The following is a 27,420-nucleotide window of genomic DNA, read 5'->3' as shown; positions in this document are numbered from 1 at the left end:
AATATCGGAATAATGCATGCATCAAGGACATTAGATCTAAGATGTAGTTGAATTTGCTGATTTCTGAGTATATAGTTCAGTTTTCCGAATGCTGCCCATGCTAACTTTCTTCTTCTTTTTATTTCTTTCGTTTGAATTTCCCTATTTAGTAATATTTTTTGTCCTAAGTATATATATTCTTCAACTTTTTCTATAACTTTGTTGTTTATTATTGTCATCGTTTCTTCGAAGTGCATGACTTTTGTTTTGTTTAAATTCATTTTCAGTCCTATTTTAGAAGATTCTGTGTGTAGTTCTGAAAGCATGGTTTGCAGTTCTTGTAGGTCAGTAGCTATCAGGATTATGTCATCCGCAAATCGTAGATTACTGAGATAGCGGCCATTGATGTTTATTCCCTTATATTTCCAATTTAGATTTTTAAAAACGTCCTCCAAAACTAAGGTGAACAGTTTGGGTGATAGAGTGTCTCCCTGCTTGACTCCCCTGTTTAATGGTACAGGGTTCGAGTATTCATTTTCATTTAGGTAGTATGTAGCTGTAGCTTGGTTCATAGTTTCTTTTATTAAGTTAATATATCTGCTGTCTATTCTACAATTTTGCATTGCGTTTATTACGGCCGTGTGTTCTATAGTGTCGAAAGCTTTGTCGTAGTCTATAAATGCTATAAAAACTGGAAACTTGTATTCGTTACATTTTTCTATTAATATTTTTGTGGTTAACAGGTGATCGGAAGTTGAATAGCCTTTTCTAAAACCTGCCTGTTCATATGGTTGGTATTCATCTAATTTTCTTGTTAGTCGGGTAGTTATGACTTTGGTGAGTATTTTAAATAGGTGTGACAATAGACTGATGGGCCTGTAGTTTTCCAACTTTCGATTATCACCTTTCTTGTGTAATAAGATTACTTTAGAGTTGTTCTAGCTCTTAGGGACTTTGCCCTGGTGTAAACAACTGTCTATAAGCTTAGTTACAATTGCAATGAGTTCCTTACCTCCTAATATCATATCTGTAGTAATACTATCTTCTCCTGCAGCTTTATTTCTCTTCATGTTTCCCAATGCTGTAGGTACCTCTGAAATTGTTACTTTTGGCATTATTTCCGATCCAACATTTTTTATTAATTTCCGTGCTGGTCTCATTTCATCGTCTTGTTGATGTGTTCTGTAGAGTTCCGTGTAAAATTCTTCTATTCGTTTCAGTATGTTTTCTCTAGTTGTAATTTCATTTTCGTCTTTTCCCATTAATGATATTATCTGACGTCGTCCTAGTGTCGGTCTGAGGCATTTCATACTCTTATTTTTTTCAATAGTTGTTGTTATTAATTTTTCGCCAGTTCTCTTTAATGCCTGCTCGGAATAAATTCTCTTGAGGGTGAAACGGCTGGAATAAAGGCGAACGGAGTTCCCATTAACAACAGTAGATATGCGGATGACACTGTCGTCTTAGCCGAAAATATTGAAGATCTTCAGAGACTATGAACAACAAGAAGACAAAATTTAAGACTCAAAGAAATAACGAGAACCTCTTCATAAACGGAACCAACGTCCAACGAGTAGACGTTATGCATATCTTGGAACAATGATCAACTCCACAAATGATTACTTCCAGGAGATTAAAATTAGAATAGAAAAGGCTAAGCTAGAGCGAATTTTAACAAAATGAGAAAAGTGCTCTGCACAAGAGATCTAAGGTTAAAGCTAAGAGTAAGGTTGGCTAGGTGCTACGTTTTCTCGACTCTGTTGAAGAAGCTTGGACCTTGAATGTGGCATCAATGAAAAAACTGGAATTATTCGAGATGTAGGTATATAGAAGAATTCTAAAAATATCATGGACAGAACACATCACAAACAAAGAGGTTCTTAGAAAGATGAATAAAGAAATGGAAGTCTTAAATACAATCAAAACCAGAAAACTGGAATATCTCGGACATATTACACGTGGAGAGAGATAAAACTTGCTCCAACTCATTATGCAGGGAAAGATTCACAAAAAAAGAAGCATAGGGAGACCAGAATATCGTGGCTGCGCAACCTGAGAGAATGGTACGGATGTACATCAAACGAACTTTTCAGAGCAGTCGTCTCCAAAGTCCGAATAGCTATGATGATTGCCGATCTCCGTCGCGGAGATAACACTTGAAGAAGAAGAAACCAAGATACTTTCGTAATATACGCCAGGTGGTTGCATACGTTATGCCAAGCTGTTGGGAACGGCGATGAATCGGATCTTCGTTATTTTTGTGTATACCATCTGCTACCGCCGCTATGTTTTCTTCAGTACGTGCCGAATGTGGTTTGTTTGGTGCGCGTTATCCAGTAATGAAAACTGTGTTTCAAACTTACTGATGGTATAGCGAATTGTGCGTTCCGTAGGCCAATTATGTAGACCATAAATTGCTCTAAGCGCACGAAACACATTCCTCATTAAACGCTTATTTTCGTAATGCAGCTGAATAATTTTTAGACGTTGTGCCAATCTAAGTCTTTCCAACGTGAAATGCCAAAAAATTCTGAATAAAAACGTAACGTCAGCTGATACGATTCATGCACGATCTCCCAACAAATCCTCACCAAAAAAAGTACCTTTAAATGAATTACCCTTTACATACACATAAATTAAATACGTACAGAATTTATTTCGGCAAAACGATGACGGTCGCGATTTCAGTGCATTTTCCCTAGAGTTTCACGATATTCGATAAAAATATCGATATTGTATTGATATCGTATCGAAAACCAATACGATACCGATATAATACATACCTTAGCAATATTAATGTCGATACGATACTCATTATCTGAAATCAATACAATACTCTTGTATTGTCGATACGCTTGCCTCGATATTATTGAAAATATCTCGATATCGAGAAAAAAAAATAAAACGCCACAGTTGTTTGATTATATTTTGTGGAATAGGTATTTAGATCATAATTATTTATTTCATAAAAGTATAAGTGATCCAAGCATCAGCTGTTATAATATTTTACACTTGAGTGCATTAACTTTAAATTCTCGATAGTGAGTAAATGTCTGTTATGATTACACTGTTTATATCATGTGGCATTTGTGGCAATATTATGAAAGTAAGAGATGATGACTCGAAAATAATTTTTAACAAATGCTGAATTGCGATTCATTCCGAATCTCCAGGGATTTCCCTACATTTTTAAAAGTAGTTTTTAAACAATACAGAATTAGTAAGTATTTGTCGACTTTCAAAGAAGCATTCAGCCATATTCAATCTTTATAAGAATATACATAATATAAGTTATAAGCAATATTCGTAATATTTTTAAAAAGTGAGCATAAAAGGCCTACACAGCTCAGATGTATCATCCTTTTTATGTCGATATTTTATCGAGTATTGTATCGATATCGTATCGAAATCAATAGCAATACGATATTTTTATAAGAAAGTATTGCCGATATCGATACTCGATACGATACTTCATTGGCATAACCAATACAATACTCAATACTTAAAAAGTATCGATATTGTATCGTATCGTGAAGCTCTCATTTTCCCCATCCAAAAAGTGTACAACGTCATTAAAGAAGTTTTCGTGTTATATCGTTAAGATATTTAGAAGTTTCTTGCATAAGATTTATGGCTGAATATATTTTTATAAGGCAAATTTTAGCGGCTCTATACGAAATTGGTTACGGACAAGGTGTGGAATAATTAAGCCATTATTGTGTATAGAATAATGAGAAAATTTTGTATTATAATTTATGCGACGTAGTGTACGAGAAATGTAGCGGTTATTCTAGTCACGGATATCGTTATCGTACAATATTTTCTTTAATAATGAGAATGAGGCTTGCATACTATGTTCAGTGAAAAATTGGATAAGATTATTCCAAAAACAGAAATTTATTTGGAAGTTGATCGCAAAAAATTTAAAGTGTAATTAAAATATCGAAAGCAATATAAATTTGTCCCGGAAATATATAACATGTTAGAGATGATTTTTGTACGTATTACGGTGCTTTTTTGAAGAGTTTTAAGTCAAGCTTGATATGAGAAAAATATATGATTTTAGATCGGAAAGAAATTCAATTTTTATTTTTTACTTTTATGCTATTTTTTATTTTTATGCTATTTACCTTAGCATAAAATCTTTTATTTAAATATTATTATTTAAGCTCGGATTATAGGCAAAATTCCTTTTCTACCTATTGTGCCTATCCTAGATGTTTTTGCACATTAGGCTTTGTTTTGTTTGTTAATTCCGCCTATTTGTGACTATTTTTAATTGTAAGAATTAATCCGGCACCTGCAACGTGGGGTGCTACCAGCACCCCCTAACACATTTTTATCAAATAATTCGTATTTCAAGTTTGGTAACAGTGCTGTACGTCATAGTAGCTTTCTATAATATTATACAGCATATATTTGTTTGCGTTTGAAGTGGTTATTTAGTGTCATTCTGAACTTGTAGCTCTAAAGTCAAATTAGGGTCTCATCTGGCAGTTTAAATTTTAATTTTTTTTTGTGTTTTTGATAAACAGTGTTTGATAGCACAGGTCAAAATTACATTTTTTATTGCAATAAGTGATTTAAATTATTAATATAGACTCTATATTCAATAAATCTTATTATTTTTAGATATTTTACTTCACTTAATTTATTATGGCTTGGTACTTGGTAATTTGATTATAACACCTTTTTAATTTTATTGTTTAATTTTTATAATACTAGTAGCTAATAAGTTAATAAAACATGTTTTTTTTTATATTCTTATGTTACTCAATACATTATTTTGTTTATAAACAAGTAGATCACAGTCACAGAGAATTTTTAAGGGATGCTGTGAGCACCCCATGTGGCAGTTGACGTCTTGCAAAGCCACGTGGCAGGTGCAGGGATAAACTTATCTAAATAGTATATTAAAACCTTAATTAATGTTTTCTTCTTCTTAAGGTGCCTATCCGTTCCAGATGTTGGCGATCAGCATGGCTATCCTAACTTTGCTTGCTGCTATTCTGAATAATCCGGTTGTCGATGTATTAAACCACTTTCTCAGGGTTTGAAGCCAAGATATTCTTCTTCTCCCAGGTCTTCTTTTTCCAAATACCTTGCCTTGAAGAATGAGGTGCAACAAGCCATATCTCTGTCCATTCCTCATAACATGGCCAAGATATTCTAATTTGCGCTTTTTGATTGTGTTCATAATCTCGCATTCCTTGCCTATTCTACTAGACCAGTGATTTGTGAAAAAACGTGTATTTTTGGATGTGAGAGGTGGCATTCGGAATTTTGCAGATAAAGTTAGGTGACACCTTCAGTAATAATAATTGACTTATGCTCCTTCTCAAATATGCCCGGAACATTAATAAAAAAATTAAAATATTTAAAAATTTCGAAAAACGTCGATTTTTTTCTGCTTTCTTTTCTTATAACTTTAAAACGATTCGTTTTGGAACAAAGTCGTAGAGAAATTAAATAAAGATAATTGAATTTTGTATGATATACGACTGGTCAAAAATGTCTTAACGTATTACCTTTTCTGCAATATAGCAATAAATACAAAATAAGGGGGCAAAATACGCCTGTTGTTATTCAATGTTTTTAACCACTTTGGTGACACTTAGAACCTTAGTAATTGGCTTAGAAAATTCACTGTAACATACTTAAACCGTGTTCCAAATTTCTTTAAAATCGACCTAATAGATTTTGCATAAGAAATTTGCAATCTAAATGTTTTTAAAAAAGTTCAAAGTTTTAAAAATCTTTCAGAACAAAAAGTATACCATTTAGAAGTTGGCTAATTTTTTTGCATATAAAGAGCTGCTCTACCTATCCAATACACTTTACAGAATTAAAATCGGATTATTTAGGGGGCCTCAGCAATGTTTTAAACTTACAAACAATTTTTTGGCTTATAAACAAATAGCTTTGTTTAATAATAAAAAATTAATGTTTAGCAATGCAATTAATTAAAACCGGTATAATTTGACTTAAACTTTCAAGTGCTGTCAGCAGAATTGCTATTTTATTTTTTAATCAAAATTTATTCGCGTTCAAAAATTGCAATATTCGATTTTTTGAAAGTTTCACTGAGCTTATCTCCAAAACTATGCATGCTACGAAAAAACTTGTAAGAACATTTTTTGCTTAGAATTACCCAAGAAATACAAAAAAATGTTTTATTTTGCGAAAAATCGATGTTATGTAATGACATCCGGATCAACTGTTACCCAAAAAAATCGTGTTCTACGGGTCAAAAAATACATAAAAATCTTGGGTAAGTCCACCTAAATAAAGTAGCCCGTAGAACCCCCTCCTGGCCACAGCACTAATTTGTTTATAAGCAAAAAATTATTTATAACTTTAAAACATTGCTGAGGCTGCTTAAATAATCCGATTTCAATTCTGTAAAGTGCATTATATAGGTGAAGTGCTGCATTTAATGTAAAAAAATTGACAAATCTTTGTATGTTCTGGTTTTTGTTGTGCAAGATTTTAAAAAATTTTAATTTTTTAAAAAAAGTTTAGATTGCAAAATTATTATTCAAAATCTAGTAAGTCAATTTTAATGAAATTCGGTGTACGGTTTTAGCACATTACAATAATTTTCTAAGCGAATTAGGAAGGTTTTAAGTGTAACCTAAGTGATGGAAAATCATTGAATAAGGACAGGCTTGTTTTGCCCCCTTATTTTATATTTATTGCTATTTTGCAGCAAGGGTGATAAATTAAGACATTATTAACCAATCGCATCTGATAAAAAATTTAATTGTCTTTGTTTTATTCCTATAAGACTTTGTTCCAAAACGAATCGTTTTAAAGTTATAAGCAAGAAAATTAGAAAAAAAAAACGAAATTTTTTGAAATTTTTAAATATTTTATTTTTTTTATTAATGTTCCGGGCATATTTGAGAAGGAGCGTAAATCAATTATTATTAACGAAGTTATCACCTAACTTTATCCGCAAAAATTTGAATGCCACCTCTCACATCCACGTAAAAACAGATCCTTACTGGTCTATACGTAGAACCTCAACATTAGTCACACGATCCACCCACGAAATTCTCAAAATATGCCTGTAACACCACATCTCGAATGCCTCGAGTTTTCTCAAAGAAGCCTCAGAAAGTGCCCAGGCCTCTACTCCGTATAATAAAGTAGAATGTAGAAAATACATAGCATCTGATGATAGAGATTTTGGTAGCAAGAGGTAAATCGTGGCTTCTGAAAAGAGACTTCATCATTATGAACGCTGATCTCGCTTTTCCTATGCGTTGTTTTATTTCACTTGAGTGGTCCCACTGGCTGTTTTACTTACATAAATTATTATGAATAAAATGAAATTAATCTATTACTAAACCTTTCTATAATCAAATTTTGGGTCATTTATAAAATATTTCAAGGAAAATTACCTTTTTGTTATTGAGTTACTATTATTTAAAATAGCGAGTTATTCAGTATTTGGCGACTTTTGAACATTTAAAAAAAACGCATCCGACGCCCTTTCATAAGGATTATGAGAAAGAACATTTTTAAAAATTATATGTGTCATTTCTTATTTTATTTTACTATAATTTATGTTCATAATCAAAGACAATCTTAAAATTATTTTTTAAAAAACAAAAAATTATGCGATGGCCGGGAATCGAACCCGGATCAACTGCTTGGAAGGCAACTATGCTGACCATTACACCACCATCGCACATGTTGTTCCGTGAATAAAAGGGGCTTTTGACTGTCTGTATTCTTTACAATAAAACGATGCGTCGTAAAATTGAATGGCGCATACAATATTCCAGCTACAAAGGGCCAAAGCCAGCCATATGAGTTAGTATTGTATTAGGTACGTGGCGCGAAAATTTATTTTCATTTTGGAGAAAAATAAAATTATAGTTTTATTTTAAATGATGTTTCCATAATAATTGCTAAATTCGAAGTAAAACGTGCCACAAAAGAGTAATTTTGATAGAGTTTGTATTTTGAAGCTCTTTTGTTGCGCGTTTTACTTCACATTTAGCAAATATTATGGAAACATCTTTTAAAATAAAACTATAATTTTATTTTTCACCAAAATGAAAATACATTTTCGCGCCACGTACCTACCTAATACTCATATTATCATCTCCTTTGTTGCTGGAATATTGTATGCGCCACTCAATTTTACGGAGTTTTTATTCTTGTATCAGGAGCTTTTCAAAGTTATTTACAAATTAAATGTATGAAGTTGAATGTAATGTTTCTGGATTCCACGTTAAGCGTTATAAATGGTCGCGTTTTTGGCATTATCTCTCAAATGATCTAGTGTCCATCGAATGTACACTAGATTTTTTTCTATTCGAAATATACTGAAAAAAAAAATATTGGGATGGCCGGTAAATGAACTCGGATTGCCCTATCAATTTAGCGTCGTAAACACTACAACTATTTCGGCGATAATGGTTAAGGTACTACATAGTAAACTTTAGAAGACCATAAATAAGCATTTTTTCAAGATTTTTTTTTCTCAGAACCTTTATTAAAAATGAACATAAAACTTTTTACATATTAATATCTAACTCTTAGAGAATACAAAAACCATACCTTTTTTCATTTATGCACGTACACTAATATTGTAGAGGGCGCCAAGGTCGAGGCATAAAAAAAAGGAGTTCCGATTGCGGACAGTTAATCTCAGGATTGGGATCTCTAAAACAAAAAAATCGTACGGAATTTAAAAAAGGAAGGTTTCTTACGTGACAATTTATCATCGTTAGTAAAAAATTCCGCAAAAAAAGATTTTACGGAAATTTGAAAAAAATTTGTGAAAAAATCGCCTGTTTTTCTTCAGTTTTTCATGGTTAAAAAACATTTATTTTTTATTTTTTGGCCAAACTGTGGTAAATTGGAACCTTCCTTTTTCAAATGCAGTACGATTTTTTTGTTTCAGATATACCAATCCTGAGATTAACTGTCCGCCATCATTTTTCGAGGCCTCAACTTTTGCGCCCTCTACAATATTAGTGTACGTGCATAAATGAAAAAAGATATATTTTTTGTACTCTCTAAGAGTTATGTATTAATAACTAAAAAGTTTTATGTTCATTTTTGATACGGGTTCTGAGAAAAAAATTGTTGAAAAAAATAATTATTTTTGGTCTTCTAAAGTGTACTAGTACTTTAAATGGATTATACCTTTGGAACTCAATAACTTCTGAACGGCTTAACCGATGAGTTTGAAACATATAGAGAAGTAGTATCTAATGCATCCAAGATCAAATATGATAACTGAAGGTATTACAAGAATTATTGAGCTTGAACACACGGTTTTCCCCTAAGAAATAGATTTGATCATACTTATGAAGCCTATAACTTCAAAATTCGAATTTTCCCAGATATGTGGTAAACACCGTTAGATGCGTCTAGAGTCCCCCTACAAACGCTTAGTTATTGGCGCAATTCGTAGGTTGAAATTTAGAGTAAATTTTTAAATATTATAATTTTTTTATTAATGCTGCGGGCATACCTATTTGAGAAGGAGCATAAGTCAATTATTATTGTTGAAGTTGTCACCTAACTTTATCTGCAAAAATCCGAATGCCACCTCGTACGTCCAAAAATAGACGTTTTTTCACAGATCCGTCCTGGTCTATAAGTAGGTTTAGCAAAGATAAATTTGGGAACAGCAACTACTCATTAAATATATCTACAACTAATGCAAGTGTTAAAATAAGACTCAAGTGTTTGTAACATATTATTCTTAATCTCTTCTAAGATTTGACACCTGTGTATTTGTTCTATTTTTGACACCTGAAATTAATTAAACGGGGATCAATGATCAAGATGTTCAATTGATCAATTTTTAAATTTGCGTTGAAGTATTAAAAACGACAGTGGCAGTAAAGATTACGCGTTTATCTTAAAAATAATATTAAGATTAGAAATAATAACGTGTTTTTTTTTTAATTTTGGAAACCTTGCTAGAGAAATTGAGAGAAATTAAGAAAAGAAACACTTTCGAAGTATAAAGGAGCAGTTACACAAAATTCATAGTAGTTGTTGCTGGATCTTCTATTGTCTATTTTTATTGTCGTTGCTCGCTATTTTAATTCTCTGGAAAAAATTCAACAATCTAAATAAAAAAAATGTCCAAAGAATAACATAGAAAATGACGTTGAAGAAAAATACAAGAATAAATCACGCAATAAGATCGACGAGTAGGATCCTACCTACCTATACATATACTTTAGACCAATCACAAGAACAGCTGGCAAAGAGCAGTCTAAACTGGGAGCCCGCATAAACTAGGAGAGCCCTAACCCTCAGAGCCTAAAACATCCTCAAAACTACCTGCTCAACCTTCAGAAATCTCTACGCCCCTTCGGTATGGATCTATCTATGAAGGAGTATCACTGAGCCACCAACCTTTACGACTTGCTGTACTGGTCACCCATTGGCCAATCAAAGACTAGCGTATTTCAGTCTAAGCCTCAGATTCAGATTTGAATTTTAAACTGCTGCGTCAGCCTTTTTTGTTTTTCCGTTCACCGGACCAGGGTTTGAACTTATATATTTCGCAGTGAAGCGAAGTGAGTTCCGCTTGGTTATGTGACCAATAATATAATATATTCCTCAGATATCCTAAACGCAAACTACTCTTCCTACCAACCAAACTGCTGACCACTGCCAGCAACGAACTCTCTGATGAATACATGGACATCCTGGAGGCAACTGCACTTTTTTATCGCAGAATTAGGTAAGTAGCTCACTTCGAGCTTTGCCACGGAGAGGAAGAGGTCGGTTTTCTGTGGTTTCCTGATCTTATTGCAAAATTACATTGTCCATAGGGACAATAACTATTGTCATAACCAAAGAGAGAGATAGCTTGGGGCTGAATATAAACACAAATAAAACAAAAGTAACCGCTCTTACACGTGCACCAAATGCCGACATTAATATTCGTATCTAAAACAAATAGATAGAACCCGTACAAAGATTCCAGTACCTTGGTTGCTGGATAACAAACGATCTTGACCACTAGGTCGAAATACGTGCTTGTATAGGGCCGTAACTACCATTGGGGAAACCGGGGCAGTGCCCCGGGGCCCCGCAGAGGTACCCGTTTGGTTGGCAGTGCATAGATTTTAACAAGGTCAAATAAACTTTTCTCAAAATATTTTCAGTCAAGTTCTAGTTCGAGTTGTTCGGTTGTAATAAGTACACGGCATATTAATTCTAACAACTTCAATGATCGATTTTAACCTGTTTCACCTGCACCATTATAAAAAATTTTGTCACACAATATCTCCATGAAGTCACCTCATTTTCTTCGCTTTCAAACCAAAAAGCAGCTCCGTGTTTTAGGCTTCTTATAATTTATTTGCAGGCTTCGAAAATCTTCATGTTGAAATTTGTTTTTTAAGATTTTAATGAAAGTACCGGATGTCGTTTTCTAATATCCCCGCCAAATTCGATTCTGCTCTCATTAGAGCTGTATACAATTACTTCCCGACGGTCTCCTCCTTTTTGACATTTTCCTATCTCCTTCAGTTTTTGTTCCTTTTCAATTTTTGCTCCTTTTTTCATATCGAATTTGAACGTACTCTCGAATTTTTCTTCCACCTTTTCAATTTTATGTATCTCCTCAGCAATCTGGTTTACCTCTTCCTGCATTTTCTCTAAATAAACTTTCATATCTTCACATATTTCCATTCGGTTTTGAAGTTTCAAGAAATTTTCTTCTTATTGTTCTTTGTTTTATTCTTATTTCTGTTGTTCTTATTGTTTTATTATATTATCTCATTTTGTTTTACCATCTGTTCATTTTGTTGTTTTTCTTTTGAATTCTAAAGCGTTTTCTCGTTTTTCTGCTAATAGCCTATTATCGTCCATTTGTCGTTTATTCTTTCATTCTTCATTCATTGCTTGTATTTGACTTGTTTGTCTCTATAAAGCCCTTTCTTGTCTTTCTGTTCATAATGTATTCTGTTATTGTTGTTATTTCATCATTTGAAACAATTGTGCAAACCTTGCATATGTTTTGTAGTGCCTTTCAAGTCTAGTTCTGACAAAGTAATAAAAGAAACTTCAGTCATGGAATGAATTAAAATGCGTTTTCAAGGGGTTAAATATCAAACATTTTTCCGGAACCCATCTTCCGCTGGGGGTAAATCCCCAGACCCCCGATAGGGGGCCCCCACATCACGTTTGCCCCGGGGCCCCCAACCCGTACTTACGCCCCTGTAGCTTGTATGGTGTATGCTTACGGTGACCATATGTACTTATTTAAGTAGGACAGTACTTGTTTTTAAATATTGTCCTAATGTACTTTAAAACCTTTCTAAGGACACGCGAATGTACTTATTTTTTCTAAAAAATGAATATTTTTATCTTTTACTACTTTTAAACAAATTTCTTTGTATACTGTTCCAGGTATTGCAGCTTTTGTGTCTTGATGGTTTCCAATATTTCCATTCTTTTGTTGACTCTTCTCATGACTTCGTTGTTTGTTACAGACTCGGTCCATGCTATCTTCAGGTACCTTCACCCACAGTTCAAATGCTTCCAACTTTTTAGTAGTCGACACGTTAATTGACCATGCTTCTATCCCGTAAAGCAGAGTCGAGAAAATGTAACACCTTGCAGCCTAACTCTCAAGCCTTAATTATTTCAGTTCTCTTGCACAAACTACCTTTCTCATTTTATTGAAGTTGGTTCTTGCCTTCTCTATTCGAACTTTGATTTCTTTGGAGTAATAGTTTGTGTGATTAATTATTGTGCCAAGATAGTTGTAGTTTTCAACTTGTTCTAAAGTTTTATTTTTAATTGTCAGGCTTTTATCATTATTTTGGGTTTTTGATATCCTCATAAATTTAGTTTTCTTGATGTATACTGATAATCCATATTGTTCTCCATACTTGTTCATCTACTATCTTGTTCATTAGCTTTTGGAGGTCTTGGAGGTTGTCCGCTATTATGATAGTGTCGTCCGCATATATCTAATGTTGTTAATTGGCGTTCCATTTAGGTACCTTTATTCCTGCTGTTTCTCCCTCAAGAACTTTTTTCATAATTTCTTCAGAGTATGCATTTAATAGTAGTAGTGACAATACACACCCCTGTCGCCCTCCTCTTTTAATTTCGAACTCTTCTGATGTGTGTTCGTTAATGCGTATGTGTGCCTGCTGTTTATAATATAGATTTGTTATAATTCAAAGGTCATTGTATTGTAATTGTTTTGCTTTGAGGATGTCCATTAGCTCTTTGTGGCGGACTTTATCGAAAGCCTTGTTGTAATCTATGAAACAGACGTATATATCCTGGTTCAGATCCAAGCATCTCTGGATTAGTAGTGTAAATCCAAAGTGAAGTGAATCCGAAGTGAAATGCGTTTACGAATGATCTTTAAAAACATTTTAAGTGTGTGAGACATCAGGCTTATGGTACGGTGGTCGTACACAAAACTTTACTGCACAAGTGAAACATTTTTACACAAAATGTGTAACCTACCTAGAAAACTGGAGTACAAATTTTCATGAATTTAAACTATTCAAAAGCATAGATCTAAAGCGGGCTCCACACGCTCAGCGAAAAGTTACTTCGCCAAAGTTGACTGAAGTCCGAAGTACCCTCTCTACACACTCGTTCTACTTCGCGAGGAAGTGCGATACCGACAAAGAGCGGTGCGATACCGACAAAGATCCCTTTGACCAGACCGACAGAGAATGGAATTAGAACGAAGTGAGGCAAAGTTACACAAGGTGGCCGTCTACACTCTCGTACTTGTTGAACCTCAATCGACTTCGGCGAGAGTGTGGAGCTCCCATAAGAAGTGAAATAACATGGAACGATGTTTGTTATGCTCTCGAAGCTTTTAAATTGTATATCAAGGCAACCATGTTAAACGAAGATCAACTCTTTGACGAACTGGGAATTTTGAAAGACGTGGCTACAAGTGAAAAAATTGCTGAGTGGAACAGAGAAGAAAAAAAATACTCAGGATCGATTAAAGTTTTTAAGTGTGTAGATCAATTCAAACTGAAAAACTTACAAATATTATGCGAATTTATTTTTTGTCTTCCGGGTACTAGTGCGGCTATCGAGCGTTTTTTTTTCTGTAATAAATAATTATTATTGGACGTCGGAAAAGTCACAAATGTCCATATCAAGGCAGCGATGCTGGTGTACGCAAATTTTGGTGAGACTTGTATGAAATGTTTCATTTACTTCAGTCGAAGCCGGACCTACTTAAATTAATTTTAAGTTCAGAAAAATATGAATGATGCAAAAACCGGAAGAAGATGAGGCTATTCCAGTTCCGTTATCTAAAAACTCTTAATTACAGGCTTGTAACTTTTTCAAAGTTAATGCAATGTGTTATGTTTAGTTTAATTGATATAATTTTTTATGTTTAGCTACATAGTTTATTTATTTTTAATGCCAAGAAGTTATATTTGTCCAATAACAAGATACATTTTGCGTTTTTAATACATTTTTGTTTTTTGTACTTTTTTTTCTTTAAAAAGATATGGTCACCGTATGTATGCTAGGTCCGCTTTTCAAGGAATGAAAAAATTCCTAATAAACTCTACCTTATCGTTGGATATCCGATACCAATTTGTAAAAACATTAATTTATTCCATATTGCTATACGGAGTGGAAACATCTACTCTAGGAAATACAATTATAAGGCGTATAGAAGCTTTTGAGACTTGGGTTTTTCGAAGGATGCTGAAGATATCTTGGAAAGAGCGGGTGACCAAAAACGAGGTGTTGAGAAGAATGGGAACTGAGAGAGAATTCCTAAATATTGTAAAAAATAGAAAAACTTGTTATCTAGGATATATTATTTACAGAGGAGAAAGATACAACTTTTTACGACTCATAATGAAAGGAAAAGTAAAAGAAAGAAGTGGTCCAGGAAGAAGAAAATGCTCCTGGCTGAAAAACGTAAGAGACGGGACAGGCATGGACACACATTAAATACTAAGAACAGCTCGAGATAGAGAGTAATTTGCTGTAGTTTGTTTGTTTTTTTTTGCTGCATGCTCAAATCGATTATTCAACTTGAAATAACAGATAAACTGTCGATTTTAGGCGTATAATAATACTAATAACTTTTGTAGGGCTTGAAAAGACCTTTAAAATGAGCAATACTAAATGTTGATCACATTCAAACTAAGCGAAATATTCTGCAAAAAATTTGATGACTAATGTATTTTAAGAAAATATGAGAAGTATATTTAACCCCTCATCCATCAGAACTTAAATACATTGTTTTACTTCTACAACACTTTTTATAATAGTGTTATTTCTATGAAAAATCTCTTTTTCCTCCATGTAACTCGAAAAAGACAAGAAAAAAAAAATACTACACAAAAATCATTTTCAAGTTCTTCTTCTTTAAGTACCGTGCCCAAATTATTAGGCGTGGGTAGCTTCCATAACAATTTGCCGATGTCGTTCTCGATCTTGTACGGCATGTAGGTAACAATTGATCTGCTGATAAGCCAGTCCATTGACGAAGGTTTCGGAGCCATGAATATTTCTTCCGACCAATTCCTCTTTTTCCGTCGATCTTTCCATTAAGTATTAACTGCAGCATCCTGTATCTGCTACCTCTCATTATATGCCCCAGATATTCAAGTTTTCTCTTTTTTATCATCTTGGTTAAATCACCTTCGCCTTGACCTACTCTGTTTAAGACTTCTCTGTTTGAAATGCGTTGAACCCAAGATATTCTGAACATTCTACGATACGACCACATCTCAAAGGCTTCTAATTTTTTCATCATGTTAACCTTCATGATCCAGGTTTCACATCCATAATATAGTAATACGGGATACACATAACATTTTAGGAACTTGATTCTTAGTTGTAAGTTCAGCTGAGAGTTGCTCAGAATAGATCTAAGCTTCATAAATGCTGCTCTTGCAATTTCTATACGAGTTTTAATTTCTTCATCCGGATTTTTATCCAACATCCTAGGTATTTAAAATGGTTAACTTTTGTTATTGATTCATCACTGGCAATTAGTTGCATAGGGCCCACGTCTTGTTTACTAACCACAAGTAACTTTGTCTTTGTTGCATTTATGTTAAGTCCGTTATTGGAGCATTCTCTAGTGATTCGATCTATAAGGAATTGAAGATCTTCGATATTTTCAGCCATGATCGCGGTGTCGTCTGCATATCTGATGTTGTTAATAGTTTCTCCCCCGATTCGAATTTCAAGTTTTCGATTTTCAAATTACATGGAGAAAAAGGAAGATGTTTAAGAAAATTTAAAAATACGCTCTATAGTTTGATTTGTTTTTTCAAAAACAATTCATTTTATACCCGTCCAACTTTTTGAACATAGAAATAACACTATAATAAAAGGTATTGTAGAAGGAAAACGATGCATTTACATTTTGGTGGATGGGGGGTTAAAATAACTTCTCATTTTTTCTTAAAACACATTAGTTATCAATTTTGTTGGCAGCATATCTCGCTTAGTTTTAATCTAATGGACCTCTAATATAGCTCATTTTAAAGGTATTTTCAAGCGTTACAAAAGGTATTTGTATTATTATACACCTAAAAATGACCGTTTCTCTGTTATTTCAAGTTGAATACACCAATTTGAGCATGTACCAAAAACAAACTAGTTTCACCTACCATATCTCTTTTTGTATTATAACTAGAAGATTTATGTAGGCGAGTGTCTCTTTGTTTTTTATAATCTACAAAAATGTTTAATACAGTTTTTTAGTTAGATTCATAGTTTTTAAGGTATTCGCAAAAAACCGTTAGAAAAGGTATTATGTTTCAATGAAAATGGCCAATTTTTAACCACGAATATCTCAAAAAGTATTGAGTTTTCAAAAAAAAATATAGAACAGTTTTTGCTTAGAATTAGGTTCTCTAGCGCATTCCGTGGTAATTTTACGCAAAAATTTTTCCACCCATAAGAAGAAGTTGGAACCACCCCCAAGATAAAAGCACACATCGGCATAGAGTAGACTTTAAATAAGGAGATAAGTAGAGGCTAGGCACAAAATTTTATTAAAATCCATGCAGTAGTATAGAATTTGGAGGTAATATTCTATTCTGGCTCCCATTGACTGGCGTATTAAGTAGAATAGGGACAATACAGTCACATCTGCCCTCAACACGTATCAAATTCATTTAAAAACTTTCATATACTTTTTTCAACTCCACCTATATATATGATAGTATGGACCCAATCAACTTTCTCGTCCTGTTTACTTTTCACTAGAATACTAAAGTGTCAATTTTATGACCAAATCTATAAGGGACAAAAGGTTTTAGTGTTATTACCATTTCTCAATCTTTTATCGGAGCAAACATTTGCGGTTACACGTTTTCCAGTGTAACCTCCTTTCTCCAACAAAACCTAATGGTTCTCAGAGCCGTTTCCTAACACTTCTTTCCAGTTTTAAAGTAAATGCGTCGCCTCTCTGGCGTCATTACTCCGATAAAATCTTAATCCTTTTAAAGGACAATTCCCTTGTTTATTGCCTCTTTGTCACGACATATGTCAACTCTTATCAGGCGCTCTTTCGTCCTTGCAGGACTCCCGGCTCTCATTCCCATCCTGCCCGCCTCTATTGGGGTTATCTACAGGTTCGTAATTCACCCGCTTATCTTGCCGTTCTGCTTTTATTCTCTGGCAATTTTAATTTTTTTTAATGAGGCTTCTTTATTCAGGCTAAATACACCGGACAATTAATTTAATAGATCTTTATATAAGTTTAAGAGTCAGTTTATAAATGTACGTACCTACTGCTGCGAAAATTATTATAGATTCAAAAATTTTTAAAATTTACTTATCTCAGATGTTTTAAATCTTATACCAAACAATTTAGTCAATTCACTCACTAAGTATAAAATATTACAAAACCTCCAAATATTAAACAACCGCTTGGACTGATATGAAATTTAGAATTCACATAGCTAACATGTCAAAAAAGTGATATTGTACTGATATGTGCTTTTGCCCTGGGGTGTTTCACCCCTTCTCGTGGGTGAAAAAATATACGTTCAAAGTTAGTCTGGAAATAGATAAACTGACTAATTCTAAGCAACTTTTGTTATTTTATAGCGTTTTTACTTAATAAATTAATAAGTTAATACCCTTTTGGTCATTGGCGAATGAATATGTTCATTTTTCAACAATAAAACCACATTTTTAGACGGTTTTTCGAAAATAACTCAAAAACTAAGTATGCTATCAAAAAAGCATTCTTTACAAAAATATAGCTTATGAAAAATTTAAAAAAAAATGGTGTACATGAGGCCTCTAGATCTAGTAGAAGCAGAGTTCTAGCTAATCAAAAATAGCTTCATTCTCGTCAAATTTCAAATCGAAAATATCAATGTGTAATAACCAAAAAATGAAGCACTTTTTAGGGAAAACTTTTTTAAAGTGCTTAAAAGAAACTTCATTTTTGTTTTTTTTTTTTAGTTTCTAGAATCAAAAGTAAGCAAGTGAGGTCCAAATTAAAGTTGGTCCCTTTTTTGGTAAAAAATCGTAAAAATCACCCCCTAATTAACGTACCAAATGAAATTAATCATTACCGTTTCACAAATTGCTTTACTCGTGTCTGTATTGTTTATATGATCTGTAAGTTTCATTGGTGTAAAGTGCTTATTTTTGAAAGGGCTCTAGTTGAAAGGGCTCGAACGAGTCACTAATCACGAGTGTATTGCAAATTTTGAACAGTCATATCATAACCAAATTTTGTCCTACAGAAAAATAATCCATAATATTCAGAAAAGCAAAACCTACTAGTCCACAGTACATCGTCCTTTCTGGAAGATGACTACAAAAGTCTTAAAAATGATCTTCACTCTGTTTCGTTTGAGCGAGTCTAACACTTTCTAAAAAAATTTACAGTGCAGGTTGGACGCGTTTCCGCGTCCCGCGTGATTAACCGATTTACTTTGTCGGACTAATGAAACGCGCCTGTAAATTTTTCGGACAAACGATCGACAGTCTTTATTAAATATAAGTACTTCAAATTGAAATTTTAGAGTTATGAAATAACAAAACTACGGCGCTAGCGCTAGAGTGACATCTTTCGGGTGTCGGATTCTACGATTTTGTTATTACAAAACTCTTAATTTTAAATTTAAAGTACTTATATTTAATTAATAAAGATTGCCGATCTCTTTTTCAACAAATTTACAGCTACGTTTCGTTTCAACCCAACCTGCACTCTGAAATTTTTCAGAAAGTGGTAGACTCACTCAGAAGAAGCAGTGAAGACATGTACTGTAGACTATACATTTTTTTTACTCTTTGAGATTTTTGTTATCACTAAAAATTTTCACTAATAATAAGTTATTTAAAAAAAGCATTTGTTTCAAAATTGAAAATTAAAAAAATGTATTTAAAAACCAATTATTTTTTTAAATAAGCACTTTGAACCGATGAAACTTACAGATCATATAAATAATATACAGGGTGTTTCATTAATAATTGTCCATAAAGTAACTGGAGAAACCTTATCGCAAAATACGAAGATTTAACCTAAAACACTTAAATAAAATGTGTTTCCTTACTGAATTACAGGGTGTTTTATCTAAAAATTTAAAAATTATTTTTGCTTAGCATTTTATAACTATTCGACGTATTTATTTCATACTTGGCAGAAACTGCGACTTCTAGACACTCTACTGAATTATGATAAACAAACGTTTCTAGCTACTACCAGAGGCGTACGACAGGGAATGGTGAATGGTTGACTTCTCTCAAATTCTACGCCACTGGAGGAATTACTATTTTAGTGCCATTTTTAGATTCTACAATACCTTCTACGTAAATAATATACTCTTCATTGGTAACGATAAAGTCATTAGTTTTCGAGATATTTGAAGTTAAATATGAAACGGCAGTTATTTTGATTAATTTATGATACGATTCATATGATTAAAATTTAAAAATTATTTCTACCCAGTACTTTAAAACTATTTGGCGTATCCTTATCATACTTGGCAGAAAATGTAGGTACTGTACACCCTACTAAATTAAGATAAATAAACGTTTCTAGCTACTACCAGAGGCGTACGACAGGGGATAATGGCTGGTTGACCCTTCCCAAATTCTACGCCACTGACGAAATTGTTATTTTAGTGTAATTTTTTGATTTTGCAATAGTTTTTATGTAAATAACATACTCTTCATTCGTAACGATAAAATGATTAGTTTTCGAGATATTTAAAATTAAAAATGAAGCGACAGAATCCACTGATCAAAATAATCGTGTAGTTTCATTTTTAACTTCAAATATCTCGAAAACTAATGACTTTATCGTTACGAATGAAGAGTACATTATTTTCATGGAAAGTATTGGAGAATCCAAAAATTGAACTAAAATAGCACTTTCGCCAGTGGAGTAGAATTTGGAAAGGGTCAACCATTCACTTTCCCCCGTCGTACGCCTTTGGTAATAGCCATAAACGTTTGTTTAACATAATTTAGTAGCTTGTATAGTACCTATACTTCCTGACAAATATGAAAAGGATACGTCGAACAGTTTTAAAATGCTGAGCAAAAATAGTTTTTACATTTTTAGATAAAACACCCTGTAACTCAGTAAGGAACCACAATTTATTTAAGTGTTTTAGGTTAAATCTTCGTATTTTGTGCTAAAGTTTCTCCAGTTACTATATGGACAATTATTAATGAAACACCCTGTAAAGTAAACCAACTTTTGGAGCAGTCATGATTAATTATTTAAGATGCTAACAATTAGGGAGTGATTTTCCCGGTTTTTTTTAGCAATAAAAGAGGCCAACTTTATTTTATGCGTAACTTGCTTACCTACATACTTTTGATGCTAGAAACTTAAAAAAAAATCAAAAATAAAGCCTTTTTAACACTTTACAAAAGTTGTAATGAGTTTTCCTCTAAAAGTGCTTCTTTTTTTTGGTTGTGTAACGTTGCAATATTCGATTTGAAATTTGACGAATATGAACCTATTTTTCATTAGCTACAGCTCTGCTTCTACTGGATCTTGACACCTTATAAGTACCTACATACATCATTTTTTTCAATAATTTTAGAAGCTATATTTTGCTAATATTGTTTTTTCGATAAAATACATACTTTTTGAGTTTTTTGCAAAAAACCGTCTAAAAACGTACCTATTGAACGTATATTTATTCACTTCCAACAAGAGGTGAAACTTACCCCCAGGGCAAAAGCACTAATCGGCACCATATTGCTTTTTTTCTTTGACATGTTAAATATCTATGTGTATGCCACATTTCATTTCAATCCAAGCGGTCCTTTAAAATTTGGAGCAAAAACAGTGAGCAAATGGACTAATTGATATAATCTTTTATCAAACTACTTATTTAGTTCATTTTCTAAAAACCTTATATCAATTGTTGATTTTTTGTTTTTCACATTGTTAATTTAATAAAAACAAGGTTGTTATAAAATCAAGTTCGACGTTCAACGTTAATTTAAACTAATATTTGTCTACTACTTAACCCCTATTTTTCTAGTACTTCAACTTAAACCAAAGAAAGGAATTGTTTGTTGAAATATAGTTGCAGTTCATTGCCTCTTAAGTCTGGTGTACTAGATTTTCTCATTGCACAGTAATGTATGTATAATATTATCAATGACGACCGTAGCAACAAGTATTATTATCTGTATGACATAATCTTGTAAAGTGGAACGCGATATTTAGATGAATCTATTGCGGTTAATTATGAACAACCTGCGATGGTGGTGTAATGGTCAGCATAGTTGCCTTCCAAGCAGTTGATCCGGGTTCGATTCCCGGCCATCGCAGTTTTTTTGCGACACAATATCATCATCAAATTTTGATAACTTCCTTATTTTATGTATTAATACTTCCTTAGTTTAATCCAAGTACTATTACATTGATTGAATATTACTTTGATTTATGTTTTGTATTGAGTAGGAATTTATTGATTAAGAATAATTTGTTATATTGTTACAAAAGAATAAGCTATAATATCTACTTACAAAAATTGAAGGTATTTCCCAAAAATGAAATATTTCATAGGGATTTTGAAATAAAAGTGGTTTTAATCATTAAATACCGTATATAGTAGTGTCAAACACCGTAATATTATAAGAACAAACATTATGAAAGGAATGTAAATATAAGAAAATATACAGGGTGTTCTATTCAAAGACTTGTTTATGTTTGCTTCATCACCCTGTAGAATTTGGCATATTATCCCTGCGTGGAGAATATTATTGCCTACATTTTTTTAAGTAAGTTCTTTGGATATTGTGTACCACAATGGAATTATCGACCATGGTAGTGGTATACCTCACCCTGTATATTTTTATGGTAGGTGGAATGTATTGGTTGACGACTATTGCTAAATGAACAAGTATTTATTTAGCATGGTACTCGAGGGTAGTTGGGAGTTCCGAGCAGCTCCCTTAGAGTTTGTTATGATTGTTATGATGTTGTAGAGATATCACTTGAAAAATTGCCATATTCCCATTAAGGGGTAGGGTTTGAAATATGTATTTGCATACTTTTAAGAATACTCTCTGAAAATCTCAGATTGATCGGAGTAAAATTACCAGAGGTACATCATGTTGAATATCCCTACCTTCGACTCGCTTTGCCTGCGGCTTCGCGCCAGCACGCTTGAGCGTAGTGAGAAACGTTAAACAACTGTCCGCCTTCCTTTTTGTAGATTATCCGCAATTCAAAAAACATATTCCAATGTGCATCACTTTACGATTTGGCAGACAAATAAGAAGATGAAGATGCAGTTGTCAAAACTTTAAACGCATTTTTCTCAAAACTACTTGAGTGATCCACCTGAAATTTTATATAGATTTTCTTTAGATATTTCTTGAGGTAACAACGTCGAGATATTTTCCGTTTTGTTCTTATCTTTTGTTCAACAATAATAAGTCTGTTGATTCTCACAAAATATTTACCAAAAATTTCGTTAATTACCTATTTATTTAATTCAATATTAGAAACAGGTTACTTTCCACTCCAATGGAAAGTAGCTCAAATTGTTCTAATACCAAAACCTAATAAGGATCACGCGGAAGTATCTTCATATCGTCCAATAAGTTTATTGCCTATTATATCCAAACTATTTGAGCGGCTTTTCCTGAGAAGACTAGAGTCTATCTTAGATAGCAACAATGTTTTACCTAATTATCAGTTTGGTTTTAGAAAACAACATGGTACCATCGAGCAAATTCATAGAGTGGTAAAAACTATCAGAAATTCGCTCGAACACAAAAATTACTTTACAGCTGCATTTCCAGATATCTCACAGGCATTCGACAAAGTTTGGCATGTAGGTTTTATCTCTAAAATTAAATCTATATTTTCTTATCCCATAAGTTCTATATTAAGATCCTATCTGACAGATAGATTTTTTCAAGTCAAAAGAGGTGGGGAAATTACCAACCTGTTTCCAATTTGTTCCGGAGTTCCACAAGGAAGCATATTATTACCAACACTCTACTTAATATACACTTCAGATCTCCCAACCACCAATAATACAACAATTGCTACATATGCGGATGACACTGTTATCATGGTTTCAAATTCTATAACAACGGAAGCATCCGAGGTATTGCAAAATAATCTGCTTAAACTAGAGAGCTGGCTTAAACTGTGGCGAGTCCAAGTCAACAGTTTAAAATCAACACAGATAACATTTACTTCAAAGAAAAGGTGTCGCGCCACCTGTTTCTATAAATAATACTCCACTACCAGTCAATACAGTCGTAAAATACCTAGGAATTCATTTGGATAGTAAACTTAATTGGGGAACCCACATTTGGAAAAAAAAACGTTCAACTCAGCTTAATCTACAGGAAAATGTATTGGTACATGGGTCGAAAATCAAATCTCAGCCTGGAGAACAAGCTTCTGATTTATAAATGTATTTTAAAACCGGTATGGCTATATGCAGCACAAATATGGGGAACAGCAAGTAACACCAACATACAAAAACTTTAACGATTCCAATCAAAAGTATTGCGCCAGATCTGCAATGCTCCTTGGTATATTACGAACCACAGTTTACAACACGATTTACAGCTACCAACTGTTAGCGAAGCAATATCTGCTGTAAACTCTACATATATGACCAGACTATCTTGCCATCCAAATCCGCTGGCCACGGACCTGCTCAACATTCCACATGAAAGAAGACTAAAAAGACCTGACCCTTTGGACCTCTAGTACATCTGAAGAAACAGAGTGCAGTGCAGTGTCATAGCGCGGTGAAATAATCAAGTGTTAGTTTCAGTGATTTTTTTATACTTTTTTCGTATTTTTGTTCTTGTTTTTAGACTTCTAATAATCATATTTATTGTCATTGCTGTCTACTATACTAAATGTTGTCTATTATGTTCCAAGTAACTGTTATGTTGTATTTTAAAATTATAATTTTATATGTCTTACGGGGTGCTCGCCACTGAGCGGCTTCCCTCTATGGTATTTTACAATAATTATGCATATTGCTTATTGTTTGTGATGAGGCAGATTGCAATAAACATTGGATGATATTAAAATCAAATCGTGTTTTTGACTCCTGAGTGATACCAAAAATTAAAAAATCATTTAAATAAAAAAAAACTCGACGTTGTTACCTCGTGAAACTCATGAGCTAATTAAATATTTTTGAATGTTTTGTTTCGTATGATCCGGTGACGAGTTCTGATGTCCACCGCAAAATCCATTTTTTTTGAGCTGCCTGTCAGAATTTGTCACCAATGGCTTATTTTTCAATATTTTTGATTGAATTTTTTTAATATGCTTTGAATTGTACTTAATATGTTTATTTAATTTAAAAATAAAATAATTCTACCATAGCTTTGATAAAAATTCACAAAAATGTGCTTGATATGTTGATTTCAATCCATACCCACCCCTTAAATATGCTTACGCAATAATTATCTATTTAATCATTTTTCCAGCCTCTTTTATTTTTAGATATACTCCTAATAGACAAGCGAAAACGGGTTCGTTGGGAAAAATATTCCCATAAGATTTTTTTGCATAATCACATTCGTGAGACACCCCAGGATCAGGTTCAAGAAGTCGCCCACGCGAGAAGTGGTCCAAATTTTTTTTTAATCAAATTTCAAACATCAATATTTTTAGCCTGGGCAATATTTTTTTAGATTTTTCGGACCATTCCGGACAAAAAAGGTCTCTTGTAATTTTTCTCTAAAGTTGATCGTGTTTGAGTTATAAGCAATTTAAAATTTGAAAAACGCGAAAATGGCCATTTGTAAGACTTAATCACTCGGTTAAAAATTATTATTATGAAAGTCAGAAAGTGACTCAAATTTAAAGTCTCCCCTACATGATCCTGAAGAAATTTGTACCATTAATTTATTACTAAGCTGTTATTTTTAATTATTAATAATGAGCGGTAAGATCGTATTGACGCGGCTGTAAATGTGAGTGCGCGTGAGATGCGTCATTGGACTGCGTGAATGGCATCTCTTTCGCACTCATCATGGACGGCCTACCAATACGTGCATGGTGCTCATTATTACTACTTAAAAATAACAGCTTAGTAATCAAATAATGACAAAAATTTCTTCAGAATCTTGTAGGGGGGCTTTAAACTTTGATTTAGTCAGTCTCTGACTTTCCTAGTAAAAACTTTTAACCGAGTTATTAAGCCTTAGAAATCGCCATTTTTCGTTTTTTTCAATTTTAAAATGCTTTTTCCTCGAAAACGATCAACTTCAGAGAAAAATTATAAGAGACCTTTTTTATCCAGAATGGTCCAAAAAATCGAAACAAAATTTGTCCGGGCCGAAAATATTGATTTTAGCAATTTCATTAAAAAAAAAATTGTTAAAAAAATGAGGACCACTTTTCGCGTGGGCGACTTCTTGGATCTTATTCTGGAATGTCTCACGAATGTGATTATGCAAAAAAATCGCATGGGAATATTTTCTCCAAAGAACCCGCCGTTTTCGCCTTGTCTATAAATTTCTTCTTGCGTAAAAGTATTTAGACATTTTCTCGGCATTTTATAAATTCAATCTCTAAATTCAATTATATAATTCAATTATATAAATTCAATTTATAAATTTTATAAATTGAAAAATTCAATCTCTCACTTTTACTCTTTTTCATAGAAAGAAAAGCTTTTAGGTGAAGTAAAAAAAATTAATTAACTTTGATTGAACAAAAATAAATTCTAAGATTACTTAGTAAGGTGTTTTTAAAACACATTTTAATTTAAATCTGGAAATTATTCTTAATTTTTCATCTGAAAAATAAATATTTAATAATGTAGAGAGCAGTCTTCAGAAATATTATTTTGAAATACACAGAACGTTAACTACTCAAAGCTACAAAGAATCATCATAACATTATAAGAAACTGTTTTCCTATGTGGCACGTTTACGACATATTCTGTGTTTATTTATTTATTTATTTATTTATTTATTTATTTAAGAAACAAACAGGCAAAGCCTAATTACATGTTTCTATACATTATTACAACGATTATATTGAAATCAAATAACAAAAAAAAGAAAAAGCGTAAAGAACTTAAATATTATAAATATTACAAGGTGTAAACGTATACATATAAAAAAAAACAAAAAAAAAGGTTTAATAATAAAAAAAAAAGAAAAAAAAGTGCATTTATATCAAGATTATATTCGTGCATAGGGAGCTCACCAAGACAGCAAGTATTTACCCACATATTTGGTTGGTTTTTGATGTTTTGTTTTTGAAAGTATACAGAGAGAGTCTGTAATTTGGAATAAATTCATTATCTCAAATACTAATTGTTTTTTGAAAAATGCTCAGACCCATCGATTAGCATTTCATATTGTCCTTTTTGACATACAATAATAATGTATACAGGGTGTCCCAATTTAGAGATATGACGTCATCGTTGATTTTCTTAAATGGCAACACTGTCATTTTGATAGCAATTTTGATAGAGTGTGTAAAGTTATACACAACTGCAAAATATCAAATTTTTATTCTCTACCATTTAAAAGATAATAGAAAATAACAAAGTTATGTCTGTAATTTGGAATAAATTCAATAATTAAAATACTAATTGCTTTTTGAAAAATGGTTAGACCCATCGATTAGTATTTTAAATTGTCATTTTTGACATACAATAATAATGTATACAGTTATCGGTCTATCATCATTTACCAAAAAAGTCTGTTGACGAGGGCGTATACTACGTGGTTTTACATAAAGGTTTATTTGAGACATAAGATAGGAGCTATCGATTAAATAATTCAATATTTTAAAAAGAAACGTAATGGCAAAAACTCTTCTTTTATACTCAAGTTTTATTATACCAAATTCTTTTCTGATAGGATCATATGAAGCATATTCGGGATTGGTTCTATGTTTTTTAAAGTACAAATATTTTAAAAATTAGTTTTGGACTACTTCTATAGAACGGTTTAAATTTAGCTGTGTAGGATTCCATATTA

General features: G+C 32.6%; 1 protein-coding gene and 2 non-coding genes across 6 annotated transcripts in view; 1 reads left to right on the top strand and 2 right to left on the bottom strand.

The window, feature by feature from the left end:
* LOC126887302 (chondroitin sulfate N-acetylgalactosaminyltransferase 2) overlaps positions 1–27,420 on the bottom strand; it is a 1,014,890-nt gene that overhangs the window by 129,819 nt on the left and 857,651 nt on the right. The window lies entirely within an intron of this gene.
* On the bottom strand, positions 7,604–7,675 carry Trnag-ucc (transfer RNA glycine (anticodon UCC)). Its single transcript has one exon. It is a non-coding gene; the product is annotated as a tRNA-Gly (tRNA).
* Positions 21,688–21,759, top strand: Trnag-ucc (transfer RNA glycine (anticodon UCC)). The gene has a single exon. It is a non-coding gene; the product is annotated as a tRNA-Gly (tRNA).

Source organism: Diabrotica virgifera, chromosome 6, assembly GCF_917563875.1.
Source record: "Diabrotica virgifera virgifera chromosome 6, PGI_DIABVI_V3a".
NCBI classification, from domain to species: domain Eukaryota; kingdom Metazoa; phylum Arthropoda; class Insecta; order Coleoptera; family Chrysomelidae; genus Diabrotica; species Diabrotica virgifera.
This window is presented reverse-complemented; position numbering and strand designations above follow the sequence as displayed.